We start from the raw sequence: 18506 nt of genomic DNA on the forward strand, positions 1-18506 counted from the left end.
AAGAAATCCTTTTTAACGTTTCCCCTACAGTAAAAGAGTGAACTATTGCAGAATACGGGATTTAGCTAATAGCTTACCTTCGGAGACCATATAAAATGGACTTTATACATAAATTATCAGTGTGACGAACTGAGTCGATATACACGAACTAGTCTCGATCTAAAATTTTCACACGTTCCTTCCTCCTCAAGAAACAGCTCATTTGCTGAAGTCGCCAATATTGCACCACTATACCATAGGATACGAGTATAGCTGCCATACAAAAAAGCATGCTCTTGTATGGAACACTTTTAAAATTCACAAATTATCTGCACAAAATTTGAGATAGCTCATTATCCAAGGCATCGCTTCAATCTCCGAACATATTGTTCAGATCCAACCAAAGCATATAGCTGTCATTCAAATCACAATAACCAATCCCGCTTCTTTAGACAAGTTGTGCACCTAGCAAAGTTCTGCACCTGAAATCACTGATCACAAAAATTACGAAATTACGTATACGCCATGGCTACAAACTTTTCTAATAATTGGTTCTCTTCTCGAGTTAGTTGCCGGTTTAAATATTATTAATAAAATAGTTTACTAAATATTTTACTTGAAATGAAAAACCAATTTCGCTACTTTAGCCAGGTTGCACTCCAAGCAAAGTTCAGCACCTCAAATCAAGGTTGGAAAAAATTACGTATACGCCATGGTTACAAACGGTTTCAAATTTATTCCACAATCTCGCCTCTTACCTGCGCTGCCGCTCCAACCTTTGTAACGGTTTTTACGTTACCCTCTACGCACGGAAATTCATTACCTTCAGCATCGTAAATTCCCGGCACCACCTCCCTCCACCGCAATGCTACTACACACTACGCACACACTAAATATCACAAGTAGCGCGCTTTCAATGTTCGCTTGGAAATGGGCGCACTGCACTCTCGGTCGCGCTTGAAATTGCAAGCGGCACTTAATAATTCCGTGTTTCAGGTGAAGAACTCGCACACATTTCATTTTTCCCATTTACCGTACTTTTTTGTTTTTTTTTTTTTTTTGTGAGTTCCATTCTTCTTGTGTTTCATTTCTTTTTCGCTTTGTTTTTGTTTCTTTTTTCGCTTTGTTTTGACTTTTTTCTCATTGGTTTCTTCGTTTCTCCTTTTTGATATTTTCATTTTGTTCTATTTTTTGTTTGTTTGTTGTTGTTGTTGTTCGGCAACAATTGTGGCAGTAATGTCGATTGCTGTTGCCGTTGAATTTTCACCAATTTCACCAGTTTCGCCGCCGTTGCTATTGAATTCGCATCGATGGCGAATGGCAATGAATTTAATGCCAGTTGTTTTAGTTGCACAAGTACACTTCGAGATGTGTAAACAGCGCGGAAAAAAGTCGAGAGAACGCAAAGCGGAGGCGAAAGTGTTTTTTCATGTTTCTACTTAACACACTTTTTGTTCGCTTTGCATTCTCTGCATTTCTCTGCATGTGTGTGTGCATTTGTGTTCGTAGACTTCGCAACGTTTGCATCGCAAGTTGCATTATGTATATGTGTGCTTGGGTATGCGCGTGTTGGTGTGCTGAAATATTGGTGGTTTATTGATGAATGGCCATTCAATATTTATAGCTTTTATTTCAGGAATTACTGTGCTCGCTTGCTACCTGGGTTCTGAGTGCTACTCTGGCAATTGTGTGCAAGTGCTTGGTGTTTGTATCTGTGTTCACACACATACATATACTATATGCATATGTACATATGTGTATTTCAAATTTTATATACGCTTATGTAAGCAATCAGTTAACGACTTTTCAATGGTTGATTTGTATTCCAATCCAATTTTAGCACAATAAATTTACATTTCTGCAAAATTAAAAATTATTTGCTTTTATATAAGAGTTATTTGTAGATAAAAGGCATTTAATATTTTATAAATTTAAAACTGATAAATTTTAGCACAGTGTCTTTACACCTATATTGCTATTGAAAATAATGTCAACTGGATACTCTTTGTTAGAATTAAGCATCCTTACTCAAAATAGTAATTTTACTAGCTGATCAAATATGACCCGGACTAGCACCTTTAAACGACGCACGCAAACCAATTCGAAATTTGCTTGATTGATGGAAGAAGGTTTACTTTCACTACTATGAACAAAAAATATTAAGACTTTTGTTTCTAATTTTCAAATTTTTAATTTATTCCTCAAAATTTATGTCGTCTCCCAACTTGTTTTCCAATCCTCAAAATAGTTGATAACGTCAATTTCCGGAATAGCCTTCAATGTGCGTAGCGATTTAGGTTTAACGTCTTCAATTGACTCAAAAAGGTTTTCTCGGAGCAGTCGCTTGAGTTTTTTGAATAGCCAGAAGTCATACGGAGCTAAATCAGGCGAATACGGTGATTGTGGAACGATATTGATTGAAATTTGGCGCAAAACTCACGAAGAATCAATGCAGTATGCGAGAGCACATTATCGGGGTGCAAAAACCAAGAATTATCGGCCCATAATTCCGGTATTTTTTTATGAATAGCTTCGCTTAAACGGCACACCACACAAATATTATTTTTATACCCTGAACAGGGTATATTAAGTTTGTCACGAAGTTTGTAACACCCAGAAGGAAGCGTCGGAGACCCTGTAAAGTATATATATAAATGATCAGTATGTCGAGCCGAGTCGACTTAGCCATGTCCGTCTGTCTGTCCGTACGTCTGTCTGTCTGTATATATACGAACTAGTTCCTCAGTTATTAAGATATCCTTTTGAAATTTTGCAAACGTCATTTTCTCTTCAAGAAGCTGCTCATTTGTCGGAACGGCCGATATCGGACCACTATAACATATAGCTGCCATATAGACTGAACGATCGGAATCAAGTTCTTGTATGGAAAACTTTCACATTTGACAATGTATCTTCACCAAATTTGGTATAGATTATTGTCTAAGGCAACAATGTAATCTCCGAAGAAATTGTTCAGCTCGGTTAACTATAGCATATAGCTGCCATACAAACTGAACACATAGTTACTAACAGAAATGTACCTGTGAAGGGTATTTAGCATCAGTGTAGCCGAAGTTAACGTTTTTTCTTGTTTGTTGACAGTTTGGTCTGTCAGAGGGAATTTGGCGTGCACCACAACTCGATAATTGGAGAAAACTGTCAACATAACCTTGATTTTTGATCTGCTTTAACGTGGTTTTATCGGCTTCGACTCATCTATGCCACGGTATTCGGCCATTTGATCGTTTCTTTCCAGATCGTAAGCAGAGATCCCAAAGTCATTGACAGTAAAAATATGTTTCATGACATCCTGATAATCGCAAAGCCTTGTTTCACAGTGGTTAACTCAATGCTGTTTTTTCGAAAAAATTTACTGATTTTGGACTTTCACTTTTCTTAGGCCCAAACGATCCTTCACAATGGCTTTCACTAATCCTTCCAATATTCAAACGATGCCAATAAGATCTCTGACTATTAATTGTTAGTTCTTTTGTTGACCAGTTGATTTTGATGACCGTCCTGTACGTCGTTCGTCGTCAACGCGTTCTCTAACCTCGTTGCATTTATACCAATCAAAAACACTTGTTCGCGACAAACAGTTATCGCCGAAGGTCTTTTCCGTCTTCCGAACGTTCCAGTTTCAGAAATTTAATATCCGCACACAAAATTTAAGGGTACTTCCTTGTTGAATAATTTCACTCATCGAAAAAATTCTTGAATTTGCTCTATGTACTATACTTCAGAAAAACAAGCGCATTTGAAACACTAATGATTATTTTGATGTGACGTTAGGCACAGATGTCAGTGACAGTCATACCAATCTAGAATAAAAAATATTTCAACGAATGGGTTTTCGCGCTAAATATAAATTAAAAAGTTCTACTATTTTTATCTGCAATTCTAAATAAGTTTTAAACGATTAGTTTTAATATTTCTTCTCTTTGTATATTTCCAGGTGTAAACCCATCCAATGTCATATATGTGAAACCATTACTTTTTATGGTAAGTGTTTATACTATGTATCTTTATCTTTATCTAACGATCATATGGTGTCTTTGTTGGAAATTCATCGATGTTTCTTCTGCCATTTGTGTCGTGCATCTTATTTTTTTGCCACAAATGAGAGGTTCAAAAAGTTTTATGAGCTTACATGAGCTAAACTTATACTTGTATGTACATACCATATAAAGTTATTTATAATAGAGATGGGCTTTAATCAAAGTTAGGTCTGAGTATGAGCTTTTTTCGAAACTCTTTTTCGAACTAATAAAAGATTCTTAACAGCTTTAAACGAAAAAGTGTGTTTTGGTCATACCCGCATAGCCTAGTCAACAATAATAACTCGGTCACATTTGGCAGACCTTGCTCATTTTGTAATCGTAATATGTAAATTAGATTGCCACTTAACTTTATGAAAAAATAAAATTTTAAGGCAAAAGGTAAAACACAGATTTCAATTTATGATTTCAGTTGAAAATTTTTTAATTGAGCTTTCCACTTGTCTAATTTTTTTTAATTAAATTGATAAAAACATATATTTCTTCTTTAGAGCATCGGGCGATATTTCTGTTTGCGATACATATTTTTGCTAGGGGTTGCCACTTAATTGAATATTTAAAACAATGATAAAAAGCCAAACAAAGATTTCAAAAGATATTTATGAAGTCAGTTGAAAAATGTTTGGTAGATGTTGCCACCTGTTTAAATTTTCTTTTTTTAAATTTAAATTGTTAAACAAAAAAATTATTTTGGGGCATCAAACTAAGCTCTTCTGGTTTTTGTTTAAGATATCTTTAAGGGTTGCCACTTAATTGTATAGGTTAGGCAATAAAGTTGAGTCAGCTATTCACTACCTTTTTTCTAATTAAAACGTGTGCAAACCACTAAACAGATTACAGATAGATTAGAAGGGTTGCCACCAAAAATTTACAGAACAAATTCTTTGGAGTAATATTGACGTCCAATTAAACTACTCAATAAAATGGGTTTGGAAAATCTTTGTTGTGCATCAAAATGTTTTCTCATTTGATCAACAGTAACCGCATACTAATATTGTTATTAAATCCGTTCACACGATAGTCGAGTCTACGTAACCGGAATGGACCCGGTTTTTTTATTCGGCCAAAAACTGTCAACTCGGCAAAATTATGCCGCTACAACAATAACAACAATATTAATAATGAATATAATGAACAGAAGAATCGCTAAATGGCTTCTCTTGTGAAAACAGTCATTTTGACAGCTCTACCATTTCACTTCTATGGAACCAATCCAATAATTAGGGCTGTAAATCGAAATTTACGAGCTGTTTAAGGTTTCGACTGATAGATGGTATGCCAAAATATTTCTGAAACGAAAACTTAACTTATTTATCGATAAACTTTATTAATCGTTGTTATCGATTCTTGTTGTTTTTCACGATATTTTTATTCTTCATTGGCGGCAAAACCAATATCTGATAAGAAAATTTAGGATATTAATCGATTAATTTGTTATCGATTGTTGTTGTTTTTTATTATTATTATTTGACGGAAAAACCAATATCTAAAAAAGGTTTAAGGTATTAATCCATTAATTTTATTAATCGTTGTTATCGATTGTTGTTATTTTTCACTATATTTTCTTTATACTTGATTTGTTATCGATTATTGTTGTTTTTCACGATATATGTTTTCTTGATTGACGAAAAAACCAATGTCTGAAAAAAAATTTAAGGTATTAATCCATTAATTTTATTAATCGTTGTAATCGATTGTTGTTATTTTTCACGATATTTTCTTTATACTTGGTTGAGGGCAAAACCCATTTCTGAAACGAAAACTTATGGTATTAATCGATTAATTTATTATCGATAATTTTTGCTTTTCACGATATTTTTATTGTTGATTGCCGCAAAAACAATATCTGGAAAGGTTGTCAATCGATTAGCTCCATTAATTCTTCGATTATTGTTAATTGTGAGAGTCAAAATGTACGTATTAATCGATTAATTTTATTTATAATGTTATCGATTTTTGTTTTTTTATCATAACATGTTGCTGTATTTTATTTTATAAAGGAAAAATGTGCGTTTTAATCGATTAATTTTATCAATCGTTGTTATCGATTTTGATTTTTTTGTCATAACATGTTGCTGTATCTTAATGGTTTCATCTGAAATTAAATTCTACAAAATTGATATACAAAAAATAAAAATTATCGATTAACAAGCGCAATAGTAACTGTGCATAAGCAGTATTGAACTATGAGTTACGCTCGAGTATAAATGCTACTTAACTATGTTCAGATTTTTATCATCACTTATAATTGCACAAATTTACATTAGGGTAGGTCGAAAAAGTCGATTATTTTTATGCACTTAGTTCACTGACAGCTCAAAAAATGTCTCTCCACGTATGAGCTCTTAATATTAATAGGAAAACCAACCAATTTTTCAGAGTTTAAGATAAAAAATTTCGTTATTTTTTACCCACCCTAATACACATGTGTTATTCGTGAAATTAAAGCAAATAAACTAAAAAACATAATTTACTTCACATATTTGCTTTTAAATGTTTGTACTTAGGTATGTGTGCAACATTCCGAAAAGACGAAGGCACGAATTCGAACTTATCGAAAACTATGCCGAGCATTTTCGTTTGACCACAAACAAACAGCTGATCATTCGTTGCATAAAGAGAAGGCCACATTTGTTGCCACTAGAAACACATATTCATGTATGAGTGTATGTTTCATGCGTCTGTGAAAGTAAATAAGCGTGTGTGTGTGAATCATAAATATTTGTGTGCTGCATTTCACGAAACTTCGCCAGCCACAAATGCATTGCACGAATTGTTGGCATATATTTATGCACGCACACACATACACACCAATACAAAGAAATATACATTTATGGGATTGTTTGTGTGTGTGTGTGTATAGAAGACAGCTAAAGTCCTAACGGAATTTCGGTTAACGGAATTCGTAACATGCTACTATGTCAGCAGGCGTTTTCCGCTCTAAGCCACAATGTGAAATACACACACACATTTATTTACGATTACTTATAGACGTACATATGTGCATGTGTGTGTGTGTGTGTGTCTTTGTGCCATTTTTCGTAAAGCAGTTGAGTCGTGTACAAAATGTGGAACTCTGTGGAATGCAAACTGCAATTGTATACAATTTGTATGGCTTTGGAGCGGCAGGAGCATTACAACAACAATATCAGCATGAGCAAATATACGCTAACAAACACCAAAAGCAAACGGCGTTAAAGCACACATATTTATTTTATATGAGTGAGTTTTCTTATATGTTGATGCACACACACACACACATACGCCTAAACACACATGTACTTACTCTCATATATGGTGCTTATAACGCTTTACGCCGCTTATGCGCCTTGAACTCGGCAATATTTCACAGCTTGTTCCTTATCTGGTTGCCTTCATCGCCTTTGCGCTTTTGCCTGTTCGCCTTATGCTTCTTCTTCTACGCTTTGTTGCTTTTCCTTACTATTATCGCTCTTTTTTATTATCGCGCTTTACTCTATTTCATTTATTTGAATGACTACGCTGCTTGCTGGCATGCCACAGTCGCCCACCGCCGCCGCACATAAACAGCGCCGTTTAAATATTGTAAACCAACAACAACAATAAGCTACCAAATATCGCTCGTATGCTGGCGAATGGTGAATTTCTGGCGAATTTTTGAGCATCATTGGCAACAGTGGCTGCGTAGCCACACTATATGCATGTGTGTGTGTGCTTGTATGCGTGTGTGTTTGTGCGCGTGTAATTCCATTGCTTGCGCTGCAAAATATTTGCTTGAGTTGCGTGAAAAATTGCCAAAGCACTCGAATTGCCGCTTCAACAGTTCGAACGTGTGAAACTCCAGCGGCTTCTGAAGGCTCATGAGAAAATTGCACACGGAAACAGTTATCTTCATATTAGGGTGGTTCACCAATTTTGGATTTTTTGTAGTTCTAAAAAAATTATATATTTTATAATATATTTCTTATACATTTTTTTTAATTTTTTAGAATAAAAAAAAAATCGTATTTTTTTTTTAATTTTTTACAATTTATTTTCAAAAAAATTTTTGGTGAAATATTGTTTTTTACATTTTTGTCTTTTTTTTTATTTTTATTACTCCGAAGAAACGCTTTTTACCAAAAGAAAAAAAAGTTATACAAATTTTATATAAATATATTTTTTTGGGAAATTTTCTAGCTAACGTTCTATATACATTTTGATTTTCATTTATATTATTCGTTTATGTTATTATTAATTTATATTTTTTTTCAAACGTTTAACTAATTTTTTTACATTCGCATTTTTTAAGCGATTTTTTTTTTATAAAATAAAATAAAATAAACTTTGTAAAAAAAAAAATTTATTTTTTTATTTATTTTATTTTTTGCCACCAAATATCTATCTAGGCCTTGAATCGCCAAAAAACCTAGCTTAAATTTTACCAAACTGCAGTCTTCCATAGAGGTATCGAGCTAGAGAAATGAAGCTACACTCCTCGACCTTGTTACTCTCTCCACTGAAGACCGTTTTGGCACAAAAATTTGCAGGGAGAGCTATTAGAGCGTTTTTAAACACACTTGATCTGCGATATAAGCTCCGTACAATAAGACGCTGATTGTCGTCGACATTAATAGCATTCTCTTTTCTTGGCTAGGGCCCTATGTTGGCCATTAATCTGCTCAGTTGAGAAGTAATTTTCGCTGCCTTTCCTGCGGCGTGCTGGTTTGGTCCCAGAAGATTAGTCTGCGGTACAGTGTTACGCCTAGGTAGTTTACTGCTTTTTGTGTCCTAAAAATATCCGTTGTCATGTGAGTGCTTATCTCGCGGGGTATGTGCTTATTTGTTAGCAGTCGTAGCTCTGTTTTTTCCGTAGCAAGCTGGAGGTTGTGTGAGCCGAGCCATGCTCGCGTCCGATCATGACCTGATAAAGCTTTCTTCGCGCTTCTTCTGTGTCTCTTGCTGTAATTACTGCGGCAATGTCGTTCGCGTAGCCAATTAAGTACGATTCGACATTCGATTCGGCATTTCGAGTTTTAATATAGCGTCGTTGCTGAGGTTCCACAAGTCAGGGCCTGGAATTGATCCTTGTGCTGCTGCTGACGAGACCCCGACCTGCCGTGATCGCTCTCTAGTTTGGTACAGTAGTTTTCTGTTGCTAAGGTGACACATCTCTTAGGTAGTCGGGGACTTTAAAGCCTTTTTCGAGAGCATCGTTCATAGCCACCCATCTAGCGCTTTTGAAGGCGTTTGGACATCTAAAGTCGCCAGCAACGCTATCGTTTGTATTTATGCCATCTACGCTGTGCGGCTTCTTCACTTTCAATAACACATTTTATGGCTTCTACAGTTAATCGCTCAGGTCTAAAGCCGCGTTGTCTAGGGGAGAGTTTTCAAGTTCTATTGATAGCCGCTCCGATTCTGGGTTTAAGTAGTCTTTCATAGCGCTTTTCCGCTGTATCAGGCATGCATAGTGGACGGTATGGTGATGGCAAGTTGAGATCTCCTTTTTCCTTACTGATTAGCACCAGTCGTTACTTTTTCCAAGGTTCCGGCTTCGAGGCAGGCGTTGTACATATTCAAAAGTAATGTCGGTCGCTCTGCAGCGATTTTTTCCAGGATTTCTGCTGGGATCCCATCTGGGCCCGGTGATTTGTTGGCCTTGGCCTTCCAGTGGCTCGTTGCAGCTCTTCGAGGGTCTTGTACAATATACTAGGGTGGTTTATAATGCCAAATTATATTAAGTATTTTATATATTTGTTTGGAGAAGTTGTATGCCACAGTGTGATATTAAAAAAAATATGCAAAAAAAAATATTAGGGTGGTTTGTTTTATAATTCGACTTTTATGCATTTTAAAAATTAATACCAGAACATTCAATGATTATCTGTTATTATACGAATTATAAATCATTATAAATATTTTTATTTGGTTATATCACCATCACCATGCAACTACTTTAAGAATATTAATTTCTGAGACTCTCGCCATATTGACTTGGGTGATCAAATATTTTCCAGAAAAATGATTTCAGTAATTTTCTCTTAATGGAAATTGAAAGATCAACGAGCAATTTCTTCTTCTCCATACAAATTTTCCAATATTTAGAAAACTCGCAACCACCCTAATGCAATTATATACACATAACGCTAGTGCGTGTAGTTACTTGTGAACCAATAAAATTTATATATTAATAAAACATTCCTTTTACATTTTACAAGCGCTCGCATTGCACCACGACATGTGTCCTTGTGACACATTTGCACATTTTCTTCGAACATTTCCCTGACATTTTCACTACAACTTCCCGGCAACAGGAATTGTGTGTGTTTGACACTTTCCTTGTCACTTACAACTGCCACTCCTTGGTAATTTTATTCAAACGTCGCGTCATACCCACTTACCGACATTGCATTACAATACATTACACGCACACACACACACACACTTACAACACATACAAACACACACTGACATACATTTGTGGGTCTGCATGCCTTATCCGAGTCGTCACACCTTCGGTCACAGCGGATGGCGCGCAACGGCAATGCAGGAAATGCGATTTCGTCTGACCTGCTGCCAAATGAAATCGAAATTGCCAATTTTGCTTTGCGAATTGAATCCATTTAAGAAATATAAACTTCACCAGTGACGCTGCTGACCTTTTTACCGTTATTCTAGAATAACAGTTGTACTTTTGCTGCCTTCCTGCCTTGCTCGGGTCATCTAACGCGCAGGAGTGCGCCTGAAATACAAGACATTTCCGAAATGTTTAGGTGTGGCTGTATGTGTGTGTATTGGTAAGTTGTACCTGTGATGCGATAAGAAGATTTACAGCAAAAGAAATTTTATTCCAATTGCATTTCGATGTTTTTCTAATTCGATACCAAACATGTATGCTTTGACGAAGCGGTTTAGCTACTGATACCAAGGAAAAAGCGTAATTTTTTTCCGCCAAGTGAGGAAATATTTTCTGTTCTTTGTCATTTTTTCCCTCTATCTATTTCGGATGCCGTACCTGCAGAATAGTTCAACAAAGAGTTGCCTGTGACGTCTAAACTACTGTCGAAGCTTTCAGAAACTTTGATCGAGAGGCCTAGACTTCAAAAACTCTGAAAGCTAACTTAATCAATATTCAATAATCCGCTCCTCAACCCTCCAATCAAAGTGGCCATCAAGTCAAGTATGTATTTTTGTTGAAAGATATTGTCCGATGTCTTAAAAAGGAAGTTGTCTCTATCTGTCTGGCGAAAGCTTCCTGATTGTTCAGATTTAACGGTAATGATTCTGATCGATTCAACCGTGGTCAAAAATATGGTCTGTGCAGCACTAAGTTCAGCATAGAGATATACTTAAAGATGTTTGTTGATTTCAGGTCAAGAGACTGAGAACTGGATGCATGCCCAGCCCCTGGACTTATCCCAACTCTTTAAATTTGAGAAACTCACAGCTGGATTCAAGAGCGGAACCTACCGTATATGTCTTCAGAACGAAACACCCAGATCTGGACTGAAACCTACTGGATTCGTCTTCAGCGTGAGAGATCAAGCCCTTGACCCAAACCTAGACACAGACCTTGTATCTACTGGTTTTGCCGTCAGATTGAAGAAGCCAATCTTCTACCTAGATTCAGATGCTTAATCCAATGTATTTGTTTTCAGATAAAGAGACCCAGACACCTAGCTTATCGTATTGGTGTTCATATCGAAAGACATAGGTCTGGACTCACACTCGAAACCTTTCGTATTTCAGAATGAGAGACCTAAGCGTTGACCCTTAAACATACCAGGGACCGAACATATGAAGGACTCAAACTTGTACCCGAATTCAGACCTTGAGCCCGGCGTATTAGTATTCAAATTAGGAGATCAAAATCCTGAGCTCATCGTATTTGGCTTTATATCCAGAGACTCGGACTCTGAGTTTATCGTGTTTTTCTTCCCATCGAGAGTTCCAGACTATGAGCTTATCGTATTCATGTTCATATCGAAAGAACTAAAATCGAAAAATTTCGTATTTGTCTTCAGAATGAGAGACCCAGTCTTTGTAACTTAAAAATACCCGAGATAGAATGTTCTTATCTTTAGACTGAAGGACCCAAACATGTACCCAAATTCATACCATGAATGCAGCTCATTAAACTTCAAATTGAGAGACCTATATCCTGAGCTTTTCGTATTAGGCTTCGTATCGAGAGACCCAGAACCGGAGTTTATCGTATTTTTCTACCTATCGAGAGATCCAGACTATGAACTTATCCTATTTCCTATTTGTGCACGTATCGAAAGATCTAGGTATGGACTCAAACTCGAAACGGAATGAGAGACCCAGGTTTTGACCCATATACATACCCCGGGACCGAATGTCCTTATTTTTAAACTAAAGGACTCAAACTTATTCCCAAGCTCAAACCTTTAACCCGGCGTAATAGTATTCAAATTGAGAGACTTCATTTCTTGAGACCCTGACCCTGAGCTTATCGTTTTTTTCTTCGATCGATTTTATGTACATATCATGAGAACTAAACCTTAACCCATACCCTAACCTGAAAACCACCATTCTTATCTTCAGATCGGGAGGCATAGACTTTAGAGCTACTATTTCAGAGACCCGAATCCTGCATCTATCCATGATAGACCTAATCTGGATCCAAATCTGGACTCATGGTCATATCCATATGTCTACTCTCTTGGTCTTCTAATCATGAAACAAGAAATTCTTGTCGATAATACAAGAAAATATTTTAAAGGGAGCAGACTTTTTCTTCGCTGCAATTGAAAAACCTTAAAATCGGTTAAACTGGTGAGAAAAAATAAGAGGTGGTCCTATGTTAAAGAGATAAAATAAGCAAGAATTTGAAACCCGATTGTATACTTAGCCACAAACCAATCAACAAGGGGCAGACGCTATTATCTGAAATGCTTCTTTCCACTCGGACTGTTGTGGAGGAGTTATTTTATTCAAATCGAATTCCAAAAAGTATCTGATCGAACTCATAATAAGCTTTTCTTGTCGGAAAGCAATGTTCGAAGCTTTGGAATATCAGTCACATATTTACGAGCTTCATCTTAGTCGATAGCTTGGTGAAAATTTATTTTTTAAACTCTTTTCGTTAGCTTTATCTATCAAGCCATCTATTTAAGCGCAAAAGCTCGCAAGCAGGTCTCACATAACTCAGATACGAAAACATGTTTAATTTTTGAACTTAAAACATCTACTTTAAAATCAGCTACTGCTTTAAAGCTTTAAAACAAAAACATTTAACGGCATTCTGCGAGATATTCAAAAGCTATGAAAACTTGCTAAAGTCGCTAAAGCTCGAAGGTGGCAGGGCCCAAAGCAAAATTCAAAAATACATTTAACATTAAAGTAAAATTCTTATGTGCGTATGTATGTGTAATACTTGTGTGCATGTGTGGCTGCTAATGTATGCGTCATTGTGGATTCGGAGCACGTAAGATATTACAATTCGGCTCTAGAATCCACTGTAAACAGCAAACTGCTTCACTCAAATGCATATTCTGCTCTCAAATACACACACACACATACACACATCATGTGGCGCTGTTATTTTTGTTGTTTCTGGTCGACTAGGTCAGGCCACCAAGTCAGTTATAAACGAGCACCTTCAAAACTGTTCTTTACAACTTTTGTTTGCCCCAAAGCTTTTTTCGCCTGCAAATTTTCAAACACGACAAATACATGCATGTACGTATGTGTGTGGGTATTTATGAGTGTGTAAGTCAGCAGCTAAGAATATGAGTTGGTAAGGCGAAAAAATTGCAAGAAGACTTTTCGGAAAATTTTTGAAGTATTACAGTGGCTTTGGCGTTGCGCGCTGCTTGGCGAATGTGTGCATGTGTGTGTTTTGTGGATGAAGCTGTAAGCTGTAAGGGACTTGTTTGCAATCACGTATATGTGTGCATTTGTTGTTGTTGTGTAAAAGTTAGCCGGTCTGTGTGCCGCTGACAAGTTGCCAGGCGAGGTGAAAATTTACTGCTCTGCGGTGTTGTGTTTATTATGCAGCCTGGAGGTATAAATTTGTCGTCTATATATGTATATGTATGTATGTGTATTAACACTGAGACATCTAAGAGGAAGATATGAAGAAAGCACGACATGTAAACTGCTGTTTTGCGCTACCAGTTTGTGGAAGAAAATTCGGAAAATATATTATTTTCTTTAAATTTCACATGAGCCCTACTGGTACACATCTGCTCCAACTGGATTGTCATACTTTGTGGTACAGCACAGGAGCTTATAAAATACACTACCTGTTTGGAGTTTTAACTGCTTTAAGAAGTGCGTCCAATTAAGAAAGTGATGCCTTCTTTTACTTGAAGTACCTTCCCACTTACTAGGTTTCAGATATAGAAGATCCATCTTCTCAGAGACGTTGCCAAGAAATACTAAAATTGCATTGTTCTAGAAGAGTCGAAGCAAAATGGTTTTATAATCGGCTAAAGACTTTCCTAAAGCAGCAAAAAAAGTCTCCTGGAACCCACTCCAGCCTTTCCTAGTACCATCTCTAGCTAATGCTAAACGAAAAAAGGCCAAAAAGTTATATGAACTAGGGTCCTCTTTGATCCATGTTTCTCAAAAGCTTATTAAGCAACTATCTGAGAACCAAGCCAACGAATCATCTAAACTTAAGCATCATTAACCGTTTTTCCAATAATCAGATGTTATTTTTCCTTTAACTCCAGAGTAATTCAGTGCTCCCAAAATCGATATTCATTCATAACTTAATTCATAACTTCATGAAAAGACACTGCTCCTTGAAACACAATACATCGTACTCTTCTTTATTGGCGTAGATACTACTTACGCGTTTAAGGCCGAGTTTACAACAGCGCGTCAGTCGTTATTTCTTTTCGCTGTTTGGCGCCAATTGCAGATTCCAAGTGTAGCCAGATCTTTCTCCACCTCATGGACCAGGTCTTTCTCCACCTGGTCCGTACAACAGAGTGGAGGTCTTCCTCTGTCTCTGCTTCCCCCGGCGGGTACTGCGTAGAATACTCCCAGAACTGGAGTGTTTTCAGCCATTCGGACGACATGACAGTAGTCGTAGTCGCTGTCTCATAATTCGCTGAACTATGTCAATGTCGTCATATATTTCGTACAGATCATCGTTCCATGATTCGACCATAAGTCTTCCGCAGAACCATTCTCTCGAAAACTCGTAACGTCGACTCATCGGATGTTAAAATCGTCCATGCCTCTGCATCATATAACAGGACAGGAATGATGAGTGACTTCGAGAGTTTGGTCTTTGTTCGTCAAGAGAGGAGTTTACTTCCCAATTGCCTACTCAGTCCGAAGTAGCACCTGTTGGCAAGAGTTAGACGAAGTTATCTACGATTTCGAAGTTATCACTGTCAACAATGACGTGGGAGCGATGACGGTTTGTGTTATGACAGGAGATATTTCGTCTTGCCCTCGTTCTCTATTCAGTTCAACAGCTCAAATTCATTTCTCCATGAGTCGATTGAAAAAATCGCATGATCGGGAGTCGCCTTATCTGAAACCTCGTTTGGAAATGCTATTCGAACTTATTCATGGTCTAGCGGTGCAACGTCCACTCCATCGACATCGGAAACTATACATAGTTGGGTTTTATAAGCATTAGTCAAGTCAAGTCAAGGTCCTACTGGCTTGTTTAAGAAAGTGCGGTTGGATAAATCAGGAACATCGTCACTGATGAAGTTTCAACACAAAAATTGGTAATACATCCGTTCCCTTTGCATCCTTATTAACACATCTTGGAGGTTCCCAACATTAAGTTGGTTTCGGTGGTATAAAATTTTGGAATATTCATTGACCCGTCAAATCAAGGTTCCTATACCAAATTCGCAAAGCTATTTTATTTAGATACTTGTCTTCCAAACCATATATATTATACAATTTTAATCGTCAATAAGTAATTAATACAGTCTACTGCGTCGCTTCAATCTTCAAACTGTAGTCCTCTAACTATCTCCATTGACGCTCCATTGCCACCTCCGTTTGTCTACTAGAAGTTCAGTATACCTTAAATGCTGCCATTCAACTCTTATGTACAGTAAGCATCCAAGATCCAACTGCTGCATAGGGGACCTGAATTAGTGTCTAAAGAATCAACTTAATCAGAAAGTCCACAAAACTTCATTGAAAGAATTTTCATACAGATCCACTACAACAAAAAATAAAAATTTTTGTTGAAATTGCATTATGCAACTCTACAACGCTACAACTCTTTACGCGCCTTAATAAGAAATGGAAAATTATGAATTATATCATATTTGCCATTGTTGTTGCACAGTAAGTAAATTGCTTTAGGAATGCAACCAAAGTTTCACAAGTGCACTGTCATTGCAATTAACCCTTCAAAGGAATTAAAAGTTTCAATCCGCTGCCATAAAACTCAAAAATTGAGCGACAACTCCATTGCAAACGCCAACTTCAACTATCGGGCACTCAGGCGTCCATCAGCGCTCAATCTCCGTCTATCAGTCTCATAAATCTTGACGCTTCAATTCGTTGTTCCATTACAAAGTGCAAGAAATGCGAGTCAAGCAATGTTTCTTCTGTCCTTTATGACTCATCGACAGCCAATTTGTCACCAATGAATCATCGCCAGACGAGATACGGCGGCGACCGGCGGCAGTCGACAGTCGACAAGCGGCCCATTTGCCAAATTTGGCCATCGTTTGCAAAAATTCCGACGGCGATGATTCACTATTAATTTGGCAACAGATTATTTGGCAAAGTTACAAGAGATGGCGCGGCAGTGGGAGGAAGCAGTGTCATCGTAAATGGGAGAAGTTGCGCGCAGGCGAAAGCGTTTGGTGTACCTCATTACGGCCGCGAGTGTTGGCGCAAGTTTAACGACTGTTTTCGCGGAGGAAGTAAAACGCGGCGAAGGGTGTTTATTCATTTGCGTTGCATTTCAGGGTGCTCGCTCTAGTTGTGGGATTTAGAGGGTGATGTTTTAGGAGATGTGAGAACATATGAAAAACTTTCATAAGTTCGGGGGTCCGACATGTATTTTCAAGAAGAGTTTTACTATTCCGTCATGGATTAATATAAAGTTGTCCCAAAATATCTTTTCTCCCAAATAAATGAATTTTGGATCGGGTGAGTATAAACAGTATCTTGCTAATGACTAAATAACCAGCTGATTCTCTTTTTTTGACAATAGTTGGTCCCTACTGAAATATATGACTTCCTGTCATGTGTTGGCTCTTAGTTACACGTTTTTGAATATGTACAGATTATACCTAGTATTGCCAATAAATAGCAGTATTTCGAAAACGAGGTCAACTGCGTTGATTTTCATTCTAGTGTTGGTAAGATACAAGTATAAGCTCCTGTCTACTATAGATATAAGCCCAGTTAACCTAAATGCGGTTGTCATGGGAATACAAATCTCTTCCTATTCGTTATCGAAAGTAACGGTATAGTTTACACATACTACAATACTACGATTTCCGAAATCTATACTAAAATTAGAACAAAATATGTCATTACACTGGAAGAGAGAGAAGTTGTGGTTCAGTTAAGTCTATGACAAGTTCGAGGAAACCGTGATATAGACACACTTTATCACCGATGTCTCACTTGTTCGAGAAAGCCGCCTGGCTATTTTATGGACTGTTCCTCAAAAAATTAATACTATCTCTATGGAACATCCTCTTCATAAAGGAATACTAATACCGTTCCCTCGACAGCGGGGTCCATGTAAATGAAACGGACGCGGATTATTTAACAACTAGGCAGAACTCTGCCGATACATCAACAAAAACAACAACCGGATCCATATAATACTTTGCAATCCGAAAGATGAGTGAATGTTACACCATTTTCAAGCAGGAGACTCCTCAAAATACATATTGACATAGGTTTAAGAAGATGAAGTTTTGTCTGAGATTTTAGCTTGTGATGGAGATATAACTCGGATCCAGCTATTTGTAGGGTCAAACCACTTTTGAGTATCCACGTATTGGCCCAAATTTGATGGCCTAAATTGCGAGAATTTAGTAACCTCCCAAAACTACTCAGCCATATTAACATACGTTGAGCCATACCAAAAGCTTCGTCAGGATCGGAAAGGATCTTCCCGAGCCGTTCGATACCACACAAGATTTAAGACAAGTCGACTACCTATCGTGCGACTTCTTCAATCTACTCCTGGAGAAAATAATTCAAGTTGCAGAGCTAAATAAAGTCCAATCTTCTATAAGAGTGTACAGCTGTTGATGTACGCCGATGATACTGATATCATTGGCCTCAACAAACGCGCTGTTAGTTCCGTTTTCTCCAAACTGGATAAGAAAGCGAAGCAAATGCGTCTCGTAGTAAACGAGGACAAGACAAAAGATCTCCTGTGATAACACAAACAGTCGTCGAACTCGCGACTTGACTCCCACGTCACTGTTGACAGTCATAACTTCGAAGTCGTAGAAAATTTCGTCTATCTCGGAACTAGCAACAACACCTACAACAACGTTAGCCACAGGTGCTTCTTCGGAC

The 18506-nt window shown here is 37.2% G+C and overlaps 1 protein-coding gene across 6 annotated transcripts in view; it reads left to right on the top strand.

The window, feature by feature from the left end:
- LOC120774365 (AF4/FMR2 family member lilli) overlaps positions 1–18506 on the top strand; it is a 189448-nt gene that overhangs the window by 124178 nt on the left and 46764 nt on the right. For all 6 annotated transcript variants that reach the window (XM_040103956.1, XM_040103957.1, XM_040103955.1 and 3 more), the window contains one exon: positions 3935–3981. The gene's annotated coding sequence lies outside the window, so the exon portion shown is untranslated. The remainder of the gene's footprint in view (positions 1–3934; positions 3982–18506) is intronic.

The sequence above is a fragment of the Bactrocera tryoni genome, chromosome 4 (genome assembly GCF_016617805.1).
Source record: "Bactrocera tryoni isolate S06 chromosome 4, CSIRO_BtryS06_freeze2, whole genome shotgun sequence".
NCBI lineage: Eukaryota > Metazoa > Arthropoda > Insecta > Diptera > Tephritidae > Bactrocera > Bactrocera tryoni.